Raw genomic sequence first — 25,116 nt, forward strand, 5'->3', positions numbered from 1 at the left:
TACAGGTGCAGTTCTTACATTCGGATAAAACCAGGACAGCAAGGGTAATTTCGACTTTTCTCACTCTACGCTACTCCGATTGACCTGAAATTTTGCAGGCACCTCTAAAATAATATTCCCTACAACTTTCATGTTTTAAGCCAAGGCCAATTCGGCCTCTATCTAGGACCAAAACTTTCGGACAGAATGAAGAACCAAGGAACCCTAATTTTCCAGATTTCTTCCAAAACAGAAATTACTTGCAATCTTCCACTTTTTCCACCCTCTAGAATCATTATATACCATTTCCAATCATCATATATAGCCACACCATCATGTTCCTATTAAAACAGAAAAAATCTCCAAAAATAATAAAACTTCATCATTTCAACCACAAATCAAGAAATAACCCATAAATTTGCATCTCATACAACCACTAAGCATGATTTAAGCATCAAGTAAGGGAGGAGGGTGGTTCTTCATGACTTACCTTTAAAACAAGAGAGAGAGAGCTATAGGTCCTCCTAGCTTTTCCAATCACTCCACCAATCAACTTACTAACACTAATTGAAGAGGTTTTATGGAGTAAGTTCAAGTTTCAATTGGTTTTGATGATTTGGAGCAAAATGGAAGCAAAACTTGAAGAGTTTCTTCCTTTCTTTTTGAGAGAGAGAGCAGGCCAAGCTTGAAGAAAAATGAAAGATATTTGGTAAATTTTTGGTTTTATTTAGTAATTGGTAAAAGGTTGAATAGTGGTCTTATGTAAGAAACAATACTATGGTGACACTTGTCACCTCATTTAATGACTTGCCTAACTTTTTCTCTCTCTTCCACCTATCCACTTGATACCTCTAAATATCTCATAACACCCGGTAAATTAAACCCAGTATCCGAAACTTAACCTAATCGGCCGAATTTTACCGAACTTTCCGCACTAGTGGGTCCCACATCCGATATACGTTCTTAATTTCTCAAAACCTAACCGATACTAGAAAAATCATCTAAAAACTATATTTACTCAATAAAAATTATCTGGGGAAATTTCTAATAAAGAAAATGTAGAAAAAAAATGGGCGATTAAATAGAATAAACCCTAGAAAATTAAAAAAAATTCTTGGGTTCTCACACTCATTCTTTCGGGGCGTCACAGTGATAGGTGTAAACCCCTTTGTTTTGATATTTGGGAAAAAAATATTTGGTATGTGTGATGGGTAGGAATCTCAAATGTGATGATTTACTCTTGGGAACTGGCCAGTTCGAGATGTGAATTATCTTATTTCGGATTCTTGTACCCGAGTACTCAAGCGTTGAGGACAATGCTAAGGACTTGAGATCTCCATTTGCGTGGAATAAGAATGAATCGATTTTTCATGTGAATAGTTACAAAAAACCGATAATCGTTTGGCTAAGATGGCACAATAATTAAGAGCGAGAGGTGAAGAAGATTATGGCCTAGAAGATCCTTGTGTTGGAATTAAAGTTGAACATGTTAGGGAATGGGGATCATTTAGTTCCAATTAATCTAGTGAAACACTACTTGTGATCTTTCGTAATGGGATGATGGGAGTAGAACTTAAGAGTTTGTGCCTTAGAGATGGATGCACTTTTGATAATCACTTGTTCATTTTTGTTTATTGACTTTGGCCTGGTATGTACTTTACTTGGCTTGTTTGTGACCTCTTGATTCGTATTATGACTTTTGATATATGTAAAGAATCATGTTTCTAATTCTAAATGTATTTGTAACTTGTATATGGTTTAAGTTCTTCTATGCCTAATTATTCCTTTTCTTACGTCTATAGACTTATATTAAGTATGGCTCGACAAGGACAATGAATGGGTTGTGGTGTGGGTTTAGACAACTCGCACTCTTGAGAAAGAATGATGGCGGGTCTTATGTAATCCAATGGGATCTTAGTGATAGATATGAATCGGAAATGAACGAGAAGATTAGACCTACCAGTGATATAAAAGATTGATCTAGTTGAGTACCTAGAGAGGTTCTCCCCTGTGCAATTTTAATAATTGTTCTACCATATCTTGTGGTTGGTCCTGTAGACATGTTTCAACCTTTTATGAATGTTTGAACTTTCGAAGTATTTCGTTGGTTATTTGTGAAGTGACTTGAACTCATTACTTATCTGCTGTACTTAAAAAAAACACTTTCTCTCTTAAAAGCGTTTTCTAGAATATATGTTTATTCAAACGCAATTCTTAACTCGAAACTTTGATGAAACTTTTGAAACATCCTTTAGTTATATGTTATTTTGTAACGACCCCACCTCCCCCTAAGGCGTACCAGAGGGTTCGGCGGGCCGCCTGCCCAGCTCTCGCCGGGACTCAGTCATTCGCTACAATCCTCAATTAAAAATTGAAATCAATCACAAGAATAAATAGGGCATTGATCCAAACTTAAAGCGGAACTTATATACATTGCCAACCCAAAAGAGAATATAAACATCAAATATACAAGGGTTCTCAATCCTTCATACGTCCAGCCCGTGCCAAGCACTAGGCGAGAACCACTACAAAAGAAACAAAAGAAACAAAACTAGATTGGCTAGTCTATCTCAATCTCACGTCCTCGCTCGCCTTCCCCTGTAAGGAAAACAAAACTAAAGGAATGAGCTAAAAGCCCAGTGAGGTTCCGAACACATAATCAGATAATCAATCCAATACATTAAACATGGAGTATCAATAATTCAAGAAACATTTACAATGGAAAGCGATAGTAACACATTCATTAAAAGGATACGGCTCACAAGGAGCAATTCGTTATTTCGTTCATTCGTTCTCCTGACATTTCCCCTTGTTCCTCCAATCATTTGAAAATGCATTTTTCGTTTATCAATAAACCCTCGTTCGTTCGTTCGTTCATTCATTCATTCATTCATTCACCCCCGTCCTGGCCGTTGGCCAGTCTCCACCAACCTACAGGGTAATACTCGAGTATACCAAACGTTCACCCAAGTCCCTAATCGCCCGACCGAGTCCGCTTCTGGCTCGAGACGACCGGTAACATGGGGCAATGGCCAATTCAGCCCAAAAGGCTTACATTCATGCGCAAGTAACATTTCAATCATTAAATCCTTGAAAATTGCACAGTTATTTAGGTAGAGTGCGATAAAGTACACACTCGCCTAGAAAGCTCGTTTTGGAAATCATTAAAAGCACTTAACACATTAGCAAATGATAACAACAAGCCATAGAATCAAATAAGGAACACTCACCTAGAAATGCAAAATATCGTGCAAAATATCCTTCCGGATATTACCCTTAATCACCAATGAAACCTAAGGTTGAACAAGAGAACATTATTATAGTTTATCGAGCAAAACATTTAAGGGAAACAAAAAAACCCGACTAATTAGGAGTAAAACGTGTAAAGATGACTTTCAAGTAAGAAGAGGGTTGTTTGAACCCAAGGATGAAAAATCATGTTTTAAAATGGAAAACCGGTCATGGTATTGGCCAAACAAAAGTATACAAGTTCAAATAGAAACCTAGCCCTCGGGCGAAAATTTGGGCAGCACGCCCTTTGTGTTTACCTAATTTTCCAGCCATTTTGGCTTCATTATTTTTCCTCAACCACAACCCAACATCACACATAAGCAATTCAAGTCAAGAGCCGTTCCATAGGCTCACAATATCATAAGAATAAGAAATACAGTAATAACAAGTGCAGAATTTCAATTTAGCAAAAGACAGATTTGACGTATGAAAGAGGAAATAACTTATCCGAGGCTACGCTTATCGGATTAAGACGTAACCTATGCCGTTTCGAAGCTAAGACTCAGGGATACAATGTTCATGAAGGTCACTTAGTCCAGTTCCTAATGTAACTTAGTCAAATTCTCAAATTACTAAACCAGAAACCAATTCGTCGGCTGTTTAAATGCAGAACACTGTAATGGACATATCTCAGAGTACACAAGTCCGAATCAGGTGTTCTTAGAGGCATTTGAAAGCTAATTCCGAATACTACAACTTTCATGTTTTGGAAAAAAGCTAAATCAGAATGGATCCTAGTCGAAAAACGTGATAAACTGAACTTAACTGATCTCACGGACTGCTTAGGAAATACTTAAAACAGTAAGGGTATTTTGGACTTTTCACATCCTACGTTGCTCCGATTGAGCTGAAATTTTGTAGGCACCTATAAAATACCATTCTCTACAACTTTCCTTCTTTGACCTAAGGCCAATTCGGCCTCTAACATAGGGATTCAAATTCGGACAGAATGGAAGCAAGAATTTCCAGAAATCTGGAATTTTTGGTATTTAATGGAACCTTCTCACTTTTCTTGTTCTAATCACTACCAAAGTCCCTTTTATAACCTTATTCACAACATATATGCATCATACATCAAATTTAGGCAGAATACTATGAAACCCTTACTTGCTTATTCATCCCAAATTCATCACACCCACTTGCAAAATCATGAAATTAAGCCACAACTTAAGCAAAAGAAACATCCTAAAGCAAGATTTGAAGCAACCAAGATCATGATTAGATGTTTATACCTCAAAAGCTAGGCTTGGAGGAGTGATAGAGCACTCTCTTTGAAATTTCTTGGTTTCCTCAAGCTTCCCAACTCACAAGCTACCCTTTAATCGGTTTGGATTTGGAACTTCTTACTTAATTGAAGCAAATCAAGAAGATGGAATTGTTTTCCTTTGGTGTTTTTCTCTCTTGTTTCTCTCGGCCAGTAGCAGCAAAAATGAAGGTGAATGAAGCCAATTTGGGGATAAGAAGGTTGAACAATTGTCTTGGTCAATGGCCACTAAGGGTGTGACACTTGTCACAAACCTTACCAAGTAAAATTTTCTTTTTCTTTCTTGTATTTTCAGCCATTAATTTCGGTCAGGCTTAGTTGGAATTTAGGAGATATTTTGCTCAAATATTAATGAGCTTGTATGGCAAGAAAGTGGGGGTCAAGTGGTGCGTTCAATCGGTAGTGCGCGGGACCCGCCGGTTCGCGCCGTTTTTCTTAAAAACTCACGTACTAGGGTTTTTAATTCCCATTCACTAACCTTATATCATTGCTACTAGTCTCATATTATTTCTCACTTAAAAGTCACTTTTAATGCTCAAATTTAATCCTTACTCTGTATCGAAAATTCATCCGGCGAAAAATCGCGAAAACCCTAATTTTGCTCCAAACTTGAAACCGAAGCGTAAAACCCTATTTTCTAGGTTTACTTACACTTATTGTGAAATAATTGGGTAGTGGGCTTTGACAAATAATAATTTTCAAATAAAAGGGTATTTTTGAGGAAAAATACAAGGAATTTGCGAGTCCTCACATTCTCTCCCCCTTAAAAAAATTTCGTCCTCGAAATTTTACCTTCAGTTGCCTCAGACGAGTCCGGAACTTGTCGGTTGTCTAAAGCATAAACCTTTGCCGGTCCGCTAGTTCGTTTCCCTCCTTCATTCACTCGTGATTTAGCTCCATCCAGTTGCAGAGCATTGCTTTCACGTGACTGTCTCCTCGGACAGTTGCTAACTTGATGATCGCCACTTCCGCAGATTAAACATTTCCGCCCCTTTCTCCAACAATCGCTTTCGACATGATTTGCTTTTCCACAGTACCCACAGACCACGTGAGAAGCCATCTTTTGGCTTTCTTGAAAACTTTTCCCAAATCTGATTTGGCTTTCTTTTGTAGATCCTTCACCTATCGCCCCTAATGTCCATGGTGGGTGGGACAAAAAGTTCACTTTTTGCACTTTGGAAGGGACTCTCGCTTCACTTAATTCCTCCACTACACTACTCGATGCACTCCTTTTCTGGGTCTGGGAAGCTTTTATCTATGCCTTTGCAGTCTCGATTCTTTGAGCTTTCTCAAGGGCCTCCGTAAACGTATTCACTTGTACTGCCGCTAATGCTTCTTGGAGTTCCAAATTTAATCCTTGTATAAACCGTCTTACTCTTCTCCGTTCTGTGGCCACCAATTCAGAAGCAAACTTGGATAGTTTCGTAAATTTCGTTTCATATTCGGCCACACTTAACGTTCCCTGGCGTAGTCCAATAAACTCTTCCTCTCTCCTCTCTTGAATTAAAGGAGGGAGGTATTTCTCGTTAAATTCCCTTATGAAATTCGTCCATGTCCATACGGTCTGTTCTCTTTCCCATTTTGCTTTAATAACGTTCCACCACGCTCGGGCCGATCCTTCAAATTGGAACACCGCAAAGTTTACTTGTCTTTGCTCGGTGTAGTTCAAGACGGTGAAAATATTAATCATGGCCTCTAACCATTGTTCGGCTATATCCGGATCAGATCCTCCAAGGAATTTCGGAGGAGTAAATTTCTGAAACCGCTCAAGAGCCTTATCTTCTCCGATTTCAGGGTTCCGGGGTTGATTCACGGCCATTTGGCCTTGTTGATCTACCAGTCTTGCCAAGATATCCGTCATCTGTTGCATTGCCGTTGCCATTTGGTCTCCAGTCGCAGCTCTCGATCCCTGCTCTTGCTCAGCTGACGTTTCCCTTTCTCCTCTTGCTTCCGGGGTCCGCTCAGTTCCCCGACCCCGACCACGTCCACGACTACGTCTCCCGTCCATATATATGTTTTCCCTCTCTTTTCTTTTCCCCCAAAAGGTAATTTAGTAAATAAACACGATAAGGTTACTAAAGTAACTATTGAGGGCACCAAATATTCAAATAAACATATACCCACATAACACGCCATACCAAAAAGACGGATAAGCAAATACACAAATACATATCAAGTTGGACAGATAACCATGTACATACAGGTATACTAACGTCATGTAGTAACAATATACAGGTAAATCAAAAGGAAAAGGTGAAGTCGCCCCAGTATCAGCCCGTCTGGTCTCTCACGTCATTTACTATCCAAACTAGATGTCCCTGCCCTCTTGTGCTCATTCTAGTCAGACAAAGCCTGTTCATGTTCCCAAAATACAAGTCTCAAGTATTTAGCAGCACCTCAACTATAGAGTACTCAGGCACGAGAATCCGAATTAAGATAATTCACATCTCGAGCTGCAGTCTCAAGAGTAAACTATCTACAATCGGAATTCCTACCTGACATACCTATCTATGGTCCTCAGATACCATGAGAAAGATTTAAGGCCTATAACATTCGCAATTCATAGCTTCACTTAGTCCCTCATACTTTTTCACCACTTAGTCCAGGGTCACTCCACGTAGAAACCACGCGAAGCAACTATAAATTTTATCCCTCAATCGCTTAACTTTCAAGTCCAATCAAATCCCACAGTCCGGTACCCTAATCTTTAATCTAGGATACACTACAGAGATCTGAAGCCTAAGCTCTGATACCACTTGTAACGACCCCACCTCCCCCTAAGGCGTACCAGAGGGTTCGGCGGGCCGCCTGCCCAGCTCTCGCCGGGACTCAGTCATTCGCTACAATCCTCAATTAAAAATTGAAATCAATCACAAGAATAAATAGGGCATTGATCCAAACTTAAAGCGGAACTTATATACATTGCCAACCCAAAAGAGAATATAAACATCAAATATACAAGGGTTCTCAATCCTTCATACGTCCAGCCCGTGCCAAGCACTAGGCGAGAACCACTACAAAAGAAACAAAAGAAACAAAACTAGATTGGCTAGTCTATCTCAATCTCACGTCCTCGCTCGCCTTCCCCTGTAAGGAAAACAAAACTAAAGGAATGAGCTAAAAGCCCAGTGAGGTTCCGAACACATAATCAGATAATCAATCCAATACATTAAACATGGAGTATCAATAATTCAAGAAACATTTACAATGGAAAGCGATAGTAACACATTCATTAAAAGGATACGGCTCACAAGGAGCAATTCGTTATTTCGTTCATTCGTTCTCCTGACATTTCCCCTTGTTCCTCCAATCATTTGAAAATGCATTTTTCGTTTATCAATAAACCCTCGTTCGTTCGTTCGTTCATTCATTCATTCATTCATTCACCCCCGTCCTGGCCGTTGGCCAGTCTCCACCAACCTACAGGGTAATACTCGAGTATACCAAACGTTCACCCAAGTCCCTAATCGCCCGACCGAGTCCGCTTCTGGCTCGAGACGACCGGTAACAAGGGGCAATGGCCAATTCAGCCCAAAAGGCTTACATTCATGCGCAAGTAACATTTCAATCATTAAATCCTTGAAAATTGCACAGTTATTTAGGTCGAGTGCGATAAAGTACACACTCGCCTAGAAAGCTCGTTTTGGAAATCATTAAAAGCACTTAACACATTAGCAAATGATAACAACAAGCCATAGAATCAAATAAGGAACACTCACCTAGAAATGCAAAATATCGTGCAAAATATCCTTCCGGATATTACCCTTAATCACCAATGAAACCTAAGGTTGAACAAGAGAACATTATTATAGTTTATCGAGCAAAACATTTAAGGGAAACAAAGAAACCCGACTAATTAGGAGTAAAACGTGTAAAGATGACTTTCAAGTAAGAAGAGGGTTGTTTGAACCCAAGGATGAAAAATCATGTTTTAAAATGGAAAACCGGTCATGGTATTGGCCAAACAAAAGTATACAAGTTCAAATAGAAACCTAGCCCTCGGGCGAAAATTTGGGCAGCACGCCCTTTGTGTTTACCTAATTTTCCAGCCATTTTGGCTTCATTATTTTTCCTCAACCACAACCCAACATCACACATAAGCAATTCAAGTCAAGAGCCGTTCCATAGGCTCACAATATCATAAGAATAAGAAATACAGTAATAACAAGTGCAGAATTTCAATTTAGCAAAAGACAGATTTGACGTATGAAAGAGGAAATAACTTATCCGAGGCTACGCTTATCGGATTAAGACGTAACCTATGCCGTTTCGAAGCTAAGACTCAGGGATACAATGTTCATGAAGGTCACTTAGTCCAGTTCCTAATGTAACTTAGTCAAATTTTCAAATTACTAAACCAGAAACCAATTCGTCGGCTGTTTAAATGCAGAACACTGTAATGGACATATCTCAGAGTACACAAGTCCGAATCAGGTGTTCTTAGAGGCATTTGAAAGCTAATTCCGAATACTACAACTTTCATGTTTTGGAAAAAAGCTAAATCAGAATGGATCCTAGTCGAAAAACGTGATAAACTGAACTTAACTGATCTCACGGACTGCTTAGGAAATACTTAAAACAGTAAGGGTATTTTGGACTTTTCACATCCTACGTTGCTCCGATTGAGCTGAAATTTTGTAGGCACCTATAAAATACCATTCTCTACAACTTTCCTTCTTTGACCTAAGGCCAATTCGGCCTCTAACATAGGGATTCAAATTCGGACAGAATGGAAGCAAGAATTTCCAGAAATCTGGAATTTTTGGTATTTAATGGAACCTTCTCACTTTTCTTGTTCTAATCACTACCAAAGTCCCTTTTATAACCTTATTCACAACATATATGCATCATACATCAAATTTAGGCAGAATACTATGAAACCCTTACTTGCTTATTCATCCCAAATTCATCACACCCACTTGCAAAATCATGAAATTAAGCCACAACTTAAGCAAAAGAAACATCCTAAAGCAAGATTTGAAGCAACCAAGATCATGATTAGATGTTTATACCTCAAAAGCTAGGCTTGGAGGAGTGATAGAGCACTCTCTTTGAAATTTCTTGGTTTCCTCAAGCTTCCCAACTCACAAGCTACCCTTTAATCGGTTTGGATTTGGAACTTCTTACTTAATTGAAGCAAATCAAGAAGATGGAATTGTTTTCCTTTGGTGTTTTTCTCTCTTGTTTCTCTCGGCCAGTAGCAGCAAAAATGAAGGTGAATGAAGCCAATTTGGGGATAAGAAGGTTGAACAATTGTCTTGGTCAATGGCCACTAAGGGTGTGACACTTGTCACAAACCTTACCAAGTAAAATTTTCTTTTTCTTTCTTGTATTTTCAGCCATTAATTTCGGTCAGGCTTAGTTGGAATTTAGGAGATATTTTGCTCAAATATTAATGAGCTTGTATGGCAAGAAAGTGGGGGTCAAGTGGTGCGTTCAATCGGTAGTGCGCGGGACCCGCCGGTTCGCGCCGTTTTTCTTAAAAACTCACGTACTAGGGTTTTTAATTCCCATTCACTAACCTTATATCATTGCTACTAGTCTCATATTATTTCTCACTTAAAAGTCACTTTTAATCCTCAAATTTAATCCTTACTCTGTATCGAAAATTCATCCGGCGAAAAATCGCGAAAACCCTAATTTTGCTCCAAACTTGAAACCGAAGCGTAAAACCCTATTTTCTAGGTTTACTTACACTTATTGTGAAATAATTGGGTAGTGGGCTTTGACAAATAATAATTTTCAAATAAAAGGGTATTTTTGAGGAAAAATACAAGGAATTTGCGAGTCCTCACATATTTCATTGTATATGCTCTTTAATACCCATGCATTGAGTTGCATGATTAATCTTCTTAAATGTATTTTGAGGAATTTGAAATATGTATTAATGACGGTGGCAAAAACATTACCTGAAGTTTCTTACTAAGAAAACTTAGTTTCTGATCATGAAGAAAGGTTTGTATCTTTTAGTTCTAATTTTGAAATTGTGAATCGTATTTTGCCGCATACATATCCGAAATACATAAAAAAAACCATCATTTTTGTCTCGCATATTATGATTGACTTGATTTGAACAAAAATTTGAGTGGTCATTTGGGACCAAAGAAATCCGGTTATTTCTAAAATTGTTAATTTTAGAAATCGAATGCCAGTAATTGATTTTGGATAAATTGAGTCAAAAATTTTGGTAAAGTTAGTTTTCTATTGAAAATATATCTTCCTATTCGAGTTTCGAACCATCATTTAACTAGACCTTTAATTGACCCTGGAGTTGAATATTCTTGTGAAAACCCTATTTTCGTAAGTGGTACAAGTAAAGTGTGATTGCTGCCCTATAGTTTGGAGGGTAGGAGTCCTATAAAAAAATCAGTGCTTAATTGTTAGTGCAAATTATAGAAGTTGTGAAATTTGGTAAATCTAGTGGATCTAGCAAATAAGGGGTACAATATTTTCGTAAGTGTGAATTTCGAGAATGAAATTCTTTTAAGGAGAGGAGGTTGTTAAGACCCGAAATTTATTTTATTTTATTTTATTTTACTGGCTTAATTAATTATTTAATTCGACTATTTAAAATCCATTTATATGGAAAAACGCCTCTCTTATGTTTTGAAAGCGTTTTGTTAGAAAAGTTACTTTTCGAAAACTCGTTTAATTTAGAACAACGAGTACACATTTTTCAAGACTATATTGATGAATTATGATGCTATTAATGTTGGTTTGGTTCTAATGGCTTATTTATGATGTATATATGTTGTGTGGGTTGTGTAAAATGTTTCATCAAAAAATAACGTGATTTGGTTGGTCAAACATTGTGATTTCGGAAGTTCGGCAAATCTGGAAATTTTCCCGTCACTGCCCTGGCAGTGTTTTTCAAACTGCCATAACGTTTTACTCCGATGTCGAAATCGAGTGTCGTTTGTGGCAATAGAAACTAGATATTTCCATATTTCCAACGGTATAAGATGTACATTCTGATTTCACCTGAGTAGTCCATACCAATTGTTTAAACATGACTGTCCTGTTTCATGTCTACACTGGGAGCCCTGTTTCGAGCAGTGAATTGATGCTCAAATATGAGATAGTTGTGGACAGATTTGGAAATGATTTCTTCTGAGAAATTGTAGCTTTATAATCTAAAAAATTGCATCTCATACCACCCACTAGTCATGATTTAAGCATCATTAGAGGGAGGAGAGTGGTTTTTTCACAACTCACCTTATAAGACAAGAAAGGAAGCAATTCAACACCTTAGCCTTCCAAACAACTTCACCAATCACCTTACAAGCACTAAACTAAGAGGTTATATGGAAGGAATTCAAGATTAAACGGTTAGTTTGTGAGATTGGGCAAGATTGGAGCTTGAAAATTGAGAGAGTTTTCTTTCCTTTGTGCTTGAGAAGGGCCGGCCACAAGCTTGGAGATTTTGGAAGATTTTTTGTTTTATTTAGTAAATGGTAAAAGGATGAACAGTAAGTCAAATGTAGGAATTAATCTCTAAGTGACACATGTCACTTTCATTAATTGCTTGCCTAACTTTTTTTGTCTCTCTTACAACAATCCACTTGGCAACCTTCAATGCCACCAACCATACTCAATTCCAAGTTGAATTGAGTGAGTTGTGTCCATATTTCAAAACTGATGCAGTGAGTAAAAAAACCCTCTTTTTGACTAGTAAATGCCTAAATCTTGATTGGGACTTATTGTTTTGAAATTCTTGGTGTTAATCACCTACCAAATGTATTTTGGATGTTTCCAAGATTTTGTCTATACAAATGAACTATATTTGAGATGTTTTCATTGGCCAAATGTTTTAGAAAAGGAAAATTGAAGTACAAGGCAGATTTGCCTTGGAATCCTTGAAATTTTAGTGATTTGGTTAACCAACTTCCGTACGTATTTTTCTATGAAAATTGGCAGAGAAATACCCCTCATATGGTAGTATGACCATACCAAATTTGGTGCCATTCCGAGTCCGTTTAGATGTTCAATCAAAGTCCCAAAATTTGTGAATTAAACCTGGAAATTTCTTAACAGTTTCACATTTTCACCAACTTTGAGCTACTATATCTTGGTTCTCAAAACTCTGATTCTTGTTTAGGTTTTTGTGTTTTAAACTTGGATTACAACTCTAATAGAGTTCCAAATTTCAGAGGCTAGTTTACAATGTGTGAATTTTGCCGAATTTCCAAACTTTGCCAAAAACCCAACCCAAATCTGTCTTGATAACTCAAGTCATTAACTTTAAGCCAAATTTTAAATGCCATCCATTTGGAATCATGGAAAAGTGTCTTCTATAAACTTTTATTACTTTGGATGTAGTTTCCAACGGTATCAAGTTTTCCAATTTTGGATCTACGAAGAGTGAGATATGATTTTTCAAAGATCGTACCTCAAATCTGAAATTTTCAAACTTGACGGGAATTGAGTTTTAGAGACTCTTCCCAATCCTTCACTACGAATTGACCATTTCGGACTTGTCTTCATGAAGGAAATCAGATTTTCCTTGTGTTGTTAAACACCACTTTTGAATCTTGAATTTTAAGCGAGTAAAGCTCCATTTCACGGTATTTCCTTAGATTGTACAAATGTACAATCTTCCTTGATACTTAGAGATTTTTAAGTGATAGTGTGTGATAGTTAGTTGTTATTTGCTCAGGCGCTCAAGGGGACCTTCAAGAGGAACTCGGAGCGGACGCCTAAACACTTGTTTGAGCACTTACTCACTTGTTTTGACTAGGTGAGTGTTCCATATAGGAGTACGTAATTTGAATAAGTCTATGACATGCTTATTCTATGATCATTAAATGTTAAGGGCTACATGTTAAGTATTTACCACACTGATGCATATTTAAGTATTTATATTTGAAGTACTCGACATGAATTACTTGAATTGCATATTTATGTGATTTGTTTAAATGATTAATTCTGCTATGGCTACATAAGTCGGTTGGAGTGAATCTCCTCGACTCTTAAGCGGTAAAAGTGGGAAACGGCCAATGGCGGCCTATTAAAATGACAAATGTCTACCAATTACCCGTAATTACTTACCGTTAACTGTTCACCGTTAACCATTAACCGAAATTACTTACCGTTTACCAACCAACTTGATTACCTGCTTACTCGACTTCCAATCTACTTGATTACCTGCTTATTTGATTACTTGACTACTTGATTACCGTAAATTACATGTTTATATGAAATTATCCACCATTTTAAAGTGAGTATGCACTTTATCTCACTCGACCTACTCAAATGATAAAATCCTACCGTTCGTCGATTTACTTGATTACTTGTGCATGTTGTAAGTTCTAAGCTGAACTTGGGCCCTGTCCTTGGTTACTGACCTACTCGAGCCAGAACTGGGCTCGGTCGGGTAGGTTGGAACCCTGAGCCACCGTTTCGATATACTCGAGTACTACCATTGGAGGGATAAGGTGATGGCCAGACAAACCGAGGGGTTCTGGAAGTTATAAGGTGCAGATGACGGACATGGTTCCACTGGAACACCGTATCTTTCAATGTGCGTTTATTTTGCATAGAGATAACTATTTCATACAAATGTACCAACGTGCAAATCTTGTGTCATACCTGTGACATGCTCAAATTACTCGTTCCATGATAATTGTCTCATGTTAATGTGTCATACTTGTGATATGCTCAAAGTACTTGTATAATGATAATTGTCTCATGTTCATGAGCCAACGTGCAACCCCGAACCATACATGTGGTATGCTCAATTACTTGATTTATTTGAACTGCTGGAGTGTCTTGAAACCTCACTGGGCTGTGTAGCTCATCCCACGTTTTTGTTTTCTTTAACAGGGTTCGAGACCAAGAGTGCTCGTGAATAGTACTAGATAGCTTTCTTTTGAAAATTTAAAGTTGTACTGTAGTGGATGGTTATAGTACATATTCCTTTGGGTTGTACTTAAGCTTGAAAGCTAAATAATTCTAAGTGTGAAATATTTTGGAGTACTTTAATTATGTATTGTAGTTATTTGAAGTATTCTGAGCTTTTGAATTACGGATTGTAGTGAGTCCTAACGAGAGCTGAGCAGGCGTCCTGCGGATATCCTTTGGTTCGCCTTAGGGAGAAGTGGGGGTGTCACAATTTTGATGTAATTAGTACAAGTTGGAATGTCGAGAACGACATTCCTTTAAGGGGGAGTTTGTGACGCCCGCAAGAATGAGGGTTCCATTTTATATATATGAGTGTGTGTTATGTATATTAAGCGTAATTGTGTGAGGATGTAGGTCGCTTTGTTGGGAAAATAGATGAGTGTGTCGTTAGAATTTGGAAAAAAAAAAGAAAATTTCTTGGAGGCAAAATTGTGTACCAAATCCGGCCGCATATCCGGCCAATTCTTGGCCGGATTGTTGGGCGGATTGTGGTTGGACTTTGAAAAAAAAATGGTTGGCCACTGCCTTGAATCCGGCTTGGAATCCGGCCGGAAATCCGGCCAAATTCCAGCCGGATTGTGACGTGGCAGTCCGGCAACCAACTTTGACCGGCTGTTTTCTCTCATTTTCATCTTGTTTTTTGGCTAAAATATCTTCATTTCTTCACCTTGCTTTGTCGACCTTCATGAGAGAGAGAAAGAGGGCTTCATCTTGCACTTCAATTCCATGTTCCAATTTTGAGTTTCAACCATTAGTTTTGTAAATTAGTCCATAAAAGTGGATCTTTGAGGAAACTTGAGGGGTTTTGTGGAGTTGTTTTGAAAAGGGAAGTACTAAGCTATCACTCTTCTTGGGGTTTTAAGGTATTTTACCAAGAACTTCCTATTTACTCTAATTAATTGTTAAGTAGTGGTTTAGAGTTGTGAGTTGTGTAGTTTTATGGAAAAATTTCATGAAGGAAGTGGTGTTATGGGAAATTTCAGATTTTTGGTGATTTTTCTGCCCTTATTTGATGTTTAAGTATTTACCATGGACTGTTAGTTTTGTTGTGTGTAATATTGAGCTTATATGTGTTAGTTTCATTCACCTACAAGAAATTTCCAGCTTAGGTGTCTAAATTCCAGCTTAGGGTTTTTATTTTGAGCTATTACTTGGTTCTAATTGAAGGGTATTGTAGCCCTAATTAAAGGTGTTTGATAGCTTGTGATTTGTGGGTGAAATTGTAGTGGAATTGAGAAGTGATTGGTGTTGAGGTTTGGATGGATAAGTAAAGAAAAACAAAAGGAGGTGCTGTCAAAATTTTCGTAGGAACTTCTGTGCAGTCTCGGGAAATCTGCTATAATTTGATGTAGAAATGTCGGAATCAAGTTCCATTTATTGTGTTTGAAACTAGATTCATAAAACTATAAACCGTGAAAATTTCAGACCCTGGTTCTGTCTGTGTGATTTATGGTGATTTTCCAAAGTTGACTGAAATTACCTACCTGTTCTGTCTTTTACTGGATAAAGCAGCAACTTGAGGCTCGAATTTGACTGAATTGTGTTCTGAATCTTACAATGGTGTCTTCTGGAAAGTTGTAGATATATGAGTTAACTATCTACCTGCAAAATTTCAGATGGATTGGATTACTGTAGCATGTGAAATGATCTAAATACCCTTGATTGCCCATAGGCCCTGTTTCACGGACAGTTTTCATTTTTCTTTGAGATTTCGATATTTGTCCATGAAAATGTACGATTTGGCTTTGGAGGTCTTCATAAGAATGTTGGTATATGTTTTAGCTTCATAACGCCGTAATATTCGTTTCAATCCATTAAGTGTAGCTTCAATTGTGATTAAAGTGCCAAAAGGTGATAGGAACTTGATAATGTTAGAATTCCTTTGCTTGACTTGATATTTGTAATCTAGGGTTTCGACTTGAGTAAGGCAATGATGCATGATGGATAATGTTCATGGGCCGTGGTTGGTGAGTGATCCCCAAACTATTTGCAAAATTACTTTTCGAATTCATTCTTGCATTGGTTACTCGATTGCATATCATTTGTGATTGTGTGTGTGCCGTGACATGATTTGGCTCCATTGAGTTCTAGGGAAATCTTGTGCTTGGAACCAACGTGTGACGCCCCGAACACTAGGAGTATGAGAAACCGAAAATTTATATATATTTTCTCGACATTATTTTGTTTTCTTGTCTCTAAGTTTGTTTTCTTCAATATATTAATTTTTTTTATGCATTTCTATAAGGAAATATAGTTTCCAAATCATTTTCATGATCCAAGTTAGTCCACGTTAATTTTGAAGTGCGTTTTGAACGTGGGACCCGCAAGTGCGGTAAATGCATTATATTTTTGACAACTTGTTAGAATTTTATATTAAGTGATATTATTATACAAGGTGTTAAGATATTTGTATTGGAGAGACAAAAAGATAAGTTTTAAACCTAAAGGTGACAAGTGTCACCATCTAATTTACTCTTGACTTTGACCATTTGACTTTACCTTTACCTTTACCAAATAAATATCAAAAGTTGACCAAAATAAGCTCTTATTTCAAGCTCTCTTGGCCGACTTTCTTGCTCAAAGAAAGGAAGAAAACTCTCCACAACTTTGGTCTCCAATCTTGCTCAATCTCTCAAATCAACCGTTTAATCTTGCATTTGTTCCATAAAACTTCTTCTATTAGTGTTTGTGAGTTGTTTGGTGGAGTTATTTGGAAGGTTAAGGTGCCTAGATGTTCTCTCTCTTCTATTGCTAAGGTGAGTTGTGAGGAACCACTCTCCTTCCTTAATTGATGCTTAAATCATGATTAGTGGTGGTATAAGGTGCAACTTTATGGATTATATTGTGATTTTTGGTTGAGTTGGTGAAGTTTTATAATTATTGGGGATTTTTCTATTTTAATATGAACATGATTGTGTGGCTATATATGATGATTGGAAATGATGTTTAAGGACTCTATGAGGTGGAAAAAGTGGTTAATTGCAAACAATTTCTGTTTTGGAAGAAATCTTGGAAAGTTAGGGTTTGATGTTCTTCATTCTGCCCGAATTTGTAGCTCATAGATAGAGGCCGAATTGGCCTTGTCTTAAAACATGAAAGTTGTAGGAAATGACATTTTAAAGGTGCCTACAAAATTTGAGATCAATCGGAGTAGTGTGGAATGAGAAAAGTCGAAATTACTATTGCTGTTCTAGTTTTACCCGAATGTAAGAATTGCGCCTGTAATTGGTTGTTTTGGCTGGAATTGCTTCCGAATTGGTTGTTGAGGCCTTCTAATGAAATTTAGCCCTGTTTCTTAGCTTTCAGTTGGTTTTGGAATTTCTGGATTTGGACTTGGATAGCCTGATTTATGATGTTTCTGCTAGAATACGTTCTGTGAATCTGTTTTTCCGGTTTTGGTGTAGTTTCTTGCAATTTTTGACCTGGTTACAATGGAAACTGGGTTGAGTGACCTTCTGTAATATTGTAGCCTTGTCTCTTAGCTTCGAAATGGCAGGTCTTTCACCTTCATCCGACAATCGTAACGCCTTTGGTACCATTACCGCAAAATGACGTCAAAACTGTTTTTTCTAGTTTTGAGTTTAACTTTCATTTCCGAACTTTTCCCTAGCTTGAATTGTACTCGTATTACTTGGAGCTTGCTGAATGGCTATTGGATGAACTTGTTGTTGTGTGTGTACCTTTGGGACTGGCTGAAGATATAATGAAGCCATGATGGCTGGGAAAGTAAGCAAATTTAGGGGAAGTGCTGTCCGAAGTTTTAAAGGGTTTGATTGCTTTGAGTTTGTGATCTAAGACTTGGATTTGAGCAAGGCAATGATATATGATGGATGGTTTCTCAGCCATGGAGGTGAGTGACCTCAAACTATTTCTGAAGTTATTTATGAACTGTTTCCTGCATTATTTACTTTTGAACTGTTTCCAAAGTTACTTTTGTACCGTTTTCTTGCATTATTTACCTTTAAACTGTTTCCAAAGTTACTTTTGAACTGTTTTCTTGCATATCATGCGTGCTTGCATATGAGTGTTCCTTATTTGCTATATTTTCTTGACTTCATGACTTGTATTATTGATTGATAACGTGTTAAGTGTTTTGAATGATTTCCAAAACGAGCTTTCTAGGCGAGTGTGTACTTTATCGCACTCGACCTAAATAACTGTGCAATTTTCAAGGATTTAATTATTGAAATGCTAGTTGCGCATGATGTAAGCCTTTTGGGCTGAACTGGCTATTGCCCCCTGTTACCTGTCGTCTCGAGCCAGAAACGGTCTCGGTCGGGCGATTAGGGACTTGGGTGAACGTTTGGTATACTCGAGTATTACCTTTGTAGGTTGGTGGAGGTTGGTGGAGTCTGGTGAATGAAATGAATGACCAAATGAGCGAGGCATTTATTTATAAAAGAAACGAAAATGCATTTTTCAAAAGTTTGAAGGAAGGAGGAAATGTCAGGAGAACGAACGTATCTTTTCATGAATGTTACTATCGCTTTCCATTGTAAATGTTTCTTGAATTATTGATACTCCATATTTACTGTTTTGCAAATGTTGTAGTTGTTTCTGGACTTATCATTTGATTTATGACATCATTGATATATGACATCATTGAAATGAACTATTGTGAAACCGATTTGATTACTGATTTTTCTGGTTACTCGCTGAGCTTTTAGCTCACCCCAAAACTATTTTATTCCCCTCCACAGGGCTCGTGGCGAAGGAAGGCTTGTTGTGATTTTATTGTTATGGAATTTCTCTTGTATAAGAATTGGGATCATGGATCAGAGTGGCGCAGTGGAAGCGTGGACGCTTCGCTTTTGATATGAAAATGTTGGAACATTTGAGTTATATTTGAGATTTATCTTTTATTTATTTGAGGACTGTAGTGAACGATTGAGTCCCGGCGAGAGCTGGGTAGGCGGTCCGCCGAACCCTGGGGTACGCCCTAGGGGGAGGTGGGGCCGTCACAGTTGGTATCAGAGGTTAGGCTTCAGATCTCTGTAGTGTATCCTAGGCTTGAAGTTTAGGATGCCGGACTGTGGGTTTGGTTTGCAATAGTAGTGATTCTTGCGGGATGTCTTGACTTGATTGGTACAAGAGGGAATGTCGAGGACGACATTCTTTTAAGGAGGTGAGATTGTGACGCCCCGAACACTAGGAGTATGAGAAACCGAAAATTTTTATATATTTTCTCGACATTATTTTGTTTTCTTGTCTCTAAGTTTGTTTTCTTCAATATATTAATTTTTTGTATACATTTCTATAAGGAAATATAGTTTCCAAATCATTTTCTTGATCCAAGTTAGTCAACGTTAATTTTGAAGTGCGTTTTGAACGTGGGACCCGCAAGTGCGGTAAATGCATTATATTTTTGACAACTTGTTAGAATTTTGTATTAAGTGATATTATTTTACAAGGTGTTAAGATATTTGTATTGGAGAGACAAAAAGATAAGTTTTAAACCTAAAGGTGACAAGTGTCACCATCTAATTTACTCTTGACTTTGACCATTTGACTTTACCTTTACCTTTACCAAATAAATATCAAAAAATTGACCAAAATAAGCTCTTATTTCAAGCTCTCTTGGCCGACTTTCTTGCTCAAAGAAAGGAAGAAAACTCTCCACAATTTTGGTCTCCAATCTTGCTCAACCGTTTAATCTTGCATTTGTTTCATAAAACTTCTTCTATTAGTGTTTGTGAGTTGTTTGGTGGAGTTATTTGGAAGGTTAAGGTGCCTAGATGTTCTCTCTCTTCTATTGCTAAGGTGAGTTGTGAGGAACCACTCTCCTTCCTTAATTGATGCTTAAATCATGATTAGTGGTGGTATAAGGTGCAACTTTATGGATTATATTGTGATTTTTGGTTGAGTTGGTGAAGTTTTATAATTATTGGGGATTTTTCTGTTTTAATATGAACATGATTGTGTGGCTATATATGATGATTGGAAATGATGTTTAAGGACTCTATGAGGTGGAAAAAGTGGTTAATTGCAAACAATTTCTGTTTTGGAAGAAATCTTGTAAAGTTAGGGTTTGATGTTCTTCATTCTGCCCGAATTTGTAGCTCATAGATAGAGGCCGAATTGGCCTTGGATTAAAACATGAAAGTTGTAGGGAATGACATTTTAAAGGTGCCTACAAAATTTGAGGTCAATCGGAGTAGAGTGGAATGAGAAAAGTCAAAATTACTATTGCTGTTCTAGTTTTACCCGAATGTAAGAATTGCGCCTGTAATTGATTGTTTTGGCTGGAATTGCTTCCGAATTGGTTGTTGAGGCCTTCTAATGAAATTTAGCCCTGTTTCTTAGCTTTCAGTTGGTTTTGGAATTTCTGGATTTGGACTTGGATAGCCTGATTTATGATGTTTCTGCTAGAATACGTTCTGTGAATCTGTTTTTCCGGTTTTGGTGTAGTTTCTTGCAATTTTTGACCTGGTTACAATGGAAACTGGGTTGAGTGACCTTCTGTAATATTGTAGCCTTGTCTCTTAGCTTCGAAACGGCAGGTCTTTCACCTTCATCCGACAATCGTAACGCCTTTGGTACCATTACCGCAAAATGACGTCAAAACTGTTTTTTCTAGTTTTGAGTTTAACTTTCATTTCCGAACTTTTCCCTAGCTTGAATTGTACTCGTATTACTTGGAGCTTGCTGAATGGCTATTGGATGAACTTGTTGTTGTGTGTGTACCTTTGGGACTGGCTGAAGATATAATGAAGCCATGATGGCTGGGAAAGTAAGCAAATTTAGGGGAAGTGCTGTCCGAAGTTTTAAAGGGTTTGATTGCTTTGAGTTTCTGATCTAAGACTTGGATTTGAGCAAGGCAATGATATATGATGGATGGTTTCTCAGCCATGGAGGTGAGTGACCTCAAACTATTTCTGAAGTTATTTATGAACTGTTTCCTGCATTATTTACTTTTGAACTGTTTCCAAAGTTACTTTTGTACCGTTTTCTTGCATTATTTACCTTTAAACTGTTTCCAAAGTTACTTTTGAACTGTTTTCTTGCATATCATGCGTGCTTGCATATGAGTGTTCCTTATTTGCTATATTTTCTTGACTTCATGACTTGTATTATTGATTGATAACGTGTTAAGTGTTTTGAATGATTTCCAAAACGAGCTTTCTAGGCGAGTGTGTACTTTATCGCACTCGACCTAAATAACTGTGCAATTTTCAAGGATTTAATTATTGAAATGCTAGTTGCGCATGATGTAAGCCTTTTGGGCTGAACTGGCTATTGCCCCCTGTTACCTGTCGTCTCGAGCCAGAAACGGTCTCGGTCGGGCGATTAGGGACTTGGGTGAACGTTTGGTATACTCGAGTATTACCTTTGTAGGTTGGTGGAGGTTGGTGGAGTCTGGTGAATGAAATGAATGACCAAATGAGCGAGGCATTTATTTATAAAAGAAACGAAAATGCATTTTTCAAAAGTTTGAAGGAAGGAGGAAATGTCAGGAGAACGAACGTATCTTTTCATGAATGTTACTATCGCTTTCCATTGTAAATGTTTCTTGAATTATTGATACTCCATATTTACTGTTTTGCAAATGTTGTAGTTGTTTCTGGACTTATCACTTGATTTATGACATCATTGATATATGACATCATTGAAATGAACTATTGTGAAACCGATTTGATTACTGATTTTTCTGGTTACTCGCTGAGCTTTTAGCTCACCCCAAAACTATTTTATTCCCCTCCACAGGGCTCGTGGCGAAGGAAGGCTTGTTGTGATTTTATTGTTATGGAATTTCTCTTGTATAAGAATTGGGATCATGGATCAGAGTGGCGCAGTGGAAGCGTGGACGCTTCGCTTTTGATATGAAAATGTTGGAACATTTGAGTTATATTTGAGATTTATCTTTTATTTATTTGAGGACTGTAGTGAACGATTGAGTCCCGGCGAGAGCTGGGTAGGCGGTCCGCCGAACCCTGGGGTACGCCCTAGGGGGAGGTGGGGCCGTCACAGTTGGTATCAGAGGTTAGGCTTCAGATCTCTGTAGTGTATCCTAGGCTTGAAGTTTAGGATGCCGGACTGTGGGTTTGGTTTGCAATAGTAGTGATTCTTGCGGGATGTCTTGACTTGATTGGTACAAGAGGGAATGTCGAGGACGACATTCTTTTAAGGAGGTGAGATTGTGACGCCCCGAACACTAGGAGTATGAGAAACCGAAAATTTTTATATATTTTCTCGACATTATTTTGTTTTCTTGTCTCTAAGTTTGTTTTCTTCAATATATTAATTTTTTGTATACATTTCTATAAGGAAATATAGTTTCCAAATCATTTTCTTGATCCAAGTTAGTCAACGTTAATTTTGAAGTGCGTTTTGAACGTGGGACCCGCAAGTGCGGTAAATGCATTATATTTTTGACAACTTGTTAGAATTTTGTATTAAGTGATATTATTTTACAAGGTGTTAAGATATTTGTATTGGAGAGACAAAAAGATAAGTTTTAAACCTAAAGGTGACAAGTGTCACCATCTAATTTACTCTTGACTTTGACCATTTGACTTTACCTTTACCTTTACCAAATAAATATCAAAAAATTGACCAAAATAAGCTCTTATTTCAAGCTCTCTTGGCCGACTTTCTTGCTCAAAGAAAGGAAGAAAACTCTCCACAATTTTTGTCTCCAATCTTGCTCAATCTCTCAAATCAGCCGTTTAATCTTGCATTTGTTTCATAAAACTTCTTCTATTAGTGTTTGTGAGTTGTTTGGTGGAGTTATTTGGAAGGTTAAGGTGCCTAGATGTTCTCTCTCTTCTATTGCTAAGGTGAGTTGTGAGGAACCACTCTCCTTCCTTAATTGATGCTTAAATCATGATTAGTGGTGGTATAAGGTGCAACTTTATGGATTATATTGTGATTTTTGGTTGAGTTGGTGAAGTTTTATAATTATTGGGGATTTTTCTGTTTTAATATGAACATGATTGTGTGGCTATATATGATGATTGGAAATGATGTTTAAGGACTCTATGAGGTGGAAAAAGTGGTTAATTGCAAACAATTTCTGTTTTGGAAGAAATCTTGTAAAGTTAGGGTTTGATGTTCTTCATTCTGCCTGAATTTGTAGCTCATAGATAGAGGCCGAATTGGCCTTGGATTAAAACATGAAAGTTGTAGGGAATGACATTTTAAAGGTGCCTACAAAATTTGAGGTCAATCGGAGTAGAGTGGAATGAGAAAAGTCGAAATTACTATTGCTGTTCTTGTTTTACCCGAATGTAAGAATTGCGCCTGTAATTGATTGTTTTGGCTGGAATTGCTTCCGAATTGGTTGTTGAGGCCTTCTAATGAAATTTAGCCCTGTTTCTTAGATTTCAGCTGGTTTTGGAATTTTTGGATTTGGACTTGGATAGCCTGATTTATGATGTTTCCGCTAGAATACGTTCTGTGAATATGTTTTTCCGGTTCTAGTGTAGTTTCTTGCATTTTTTGACCTGGTTACACTCGAAACTGGGTTGAGTGATCTTCTGTAATATTGTAGCCCTGTCTCTTAGCTTCGAAACGGCGGGCCTTTCACCTTCATCCGACAATCGTAACGCCTTTGGTACCATTACCGCAAAATGACGTCAAAACTGTTTTTTCTGGTTTTGAGCTTAACTTTCATTTCCGAACTTTTCCCTAGCTTGAATTGTACTCGTATTACTTGGAGCTTGCTGAATGGCTATTGGATGAACTTGTTGTTGTGTGTGTACCTTTGGGACTGGCTGAAGATATAATGAAGCCATGATGGCTGGGAAAGTAAGCAAATTTAGGGGAAGTGCTGTCCGAAGTTTTAAAGGGTTTGATTGCTTTGAGTTTCTGATCTAAAACTTGGATTTGAGCAAGGCAATGATATATGATGGATGGTTTCTCAGCCATGGAGGTGAGTGACCTCAAACTATTTCTGAAGTTATTTATGAACTGTTTCCTGCATTATTTACTTTTGAACTGTTTCCAAAGTTACTTTTGTACCGTTTTCTTGCATTATTTACCCTTAAATTGTTTCCAAAGTTACTTTTGAACTGTTTTCTTGCATATCATGCGTGCTTGCATATGAGTGTTCCTTATTTGCTATATTTTCTTGACTTCATGACTTGTATTATTGATTGATAACGTGTTAAGTGTTTTGAATGATTTCCAAAACGAGCTTTCTAGGCGAGTGTGTACTTTATCCCACTCGACCTAAATAACTGTGCAATTTTCAAGGATTTAATTATTGAAATGCTAGTTGCGCATGATGTAAGCCTTTTGGGCTGAACTGGCTATTGCCCCCTGTTACCTGTCGTCTCGAGCCAGAAACGGTCTCGGTCGGGCGATTAGGGACTTGGGTGAACGTTTGGTATACTCGAGTATTACCTTTGTAGGTTGGTGGAGGTTGGTGGAGTCTGGTGGATGAAATGAATGACCAAATGAGCGAGGCATTTATTTATAAAAGAAACGAAAATGCATTTTTCAAAAGTTTGAAGGAAGGAGGAAATGTCAGGAGAACGAACGTATCTTTTCATGAATGTTACTATCGCTTTCCATTGTAAATGTTTCTTGAATTATTGATACTCCATATTTACTGTTTTGCAAATGTTGTAGTTGTTTCTGGACTTATCATTTGATTTATGACATCATTGATATATGACATCATTGAAATGAACTATTGTGAAACCGATTTGATTACTGATTTTTCTGGTTACTCGCTGAGC

Source organism: Coffea arabica, chromosome 4c (genome assembly GCF_036785885.1).
Source record: "Coffea arabica cultivar ET-39 chromosome 4c, Coffea Arabica ET-39 HiFi, whole genome shotgun sequence".
In the NCBI taxonomy this organism is placed as follows: domain Eukaryota; kingdom Viridiplantae; phylum Streptophyta; class Magnoliopsida; order Gentianales; family Rubiaceae; genus Coffea; species Coffea arabica.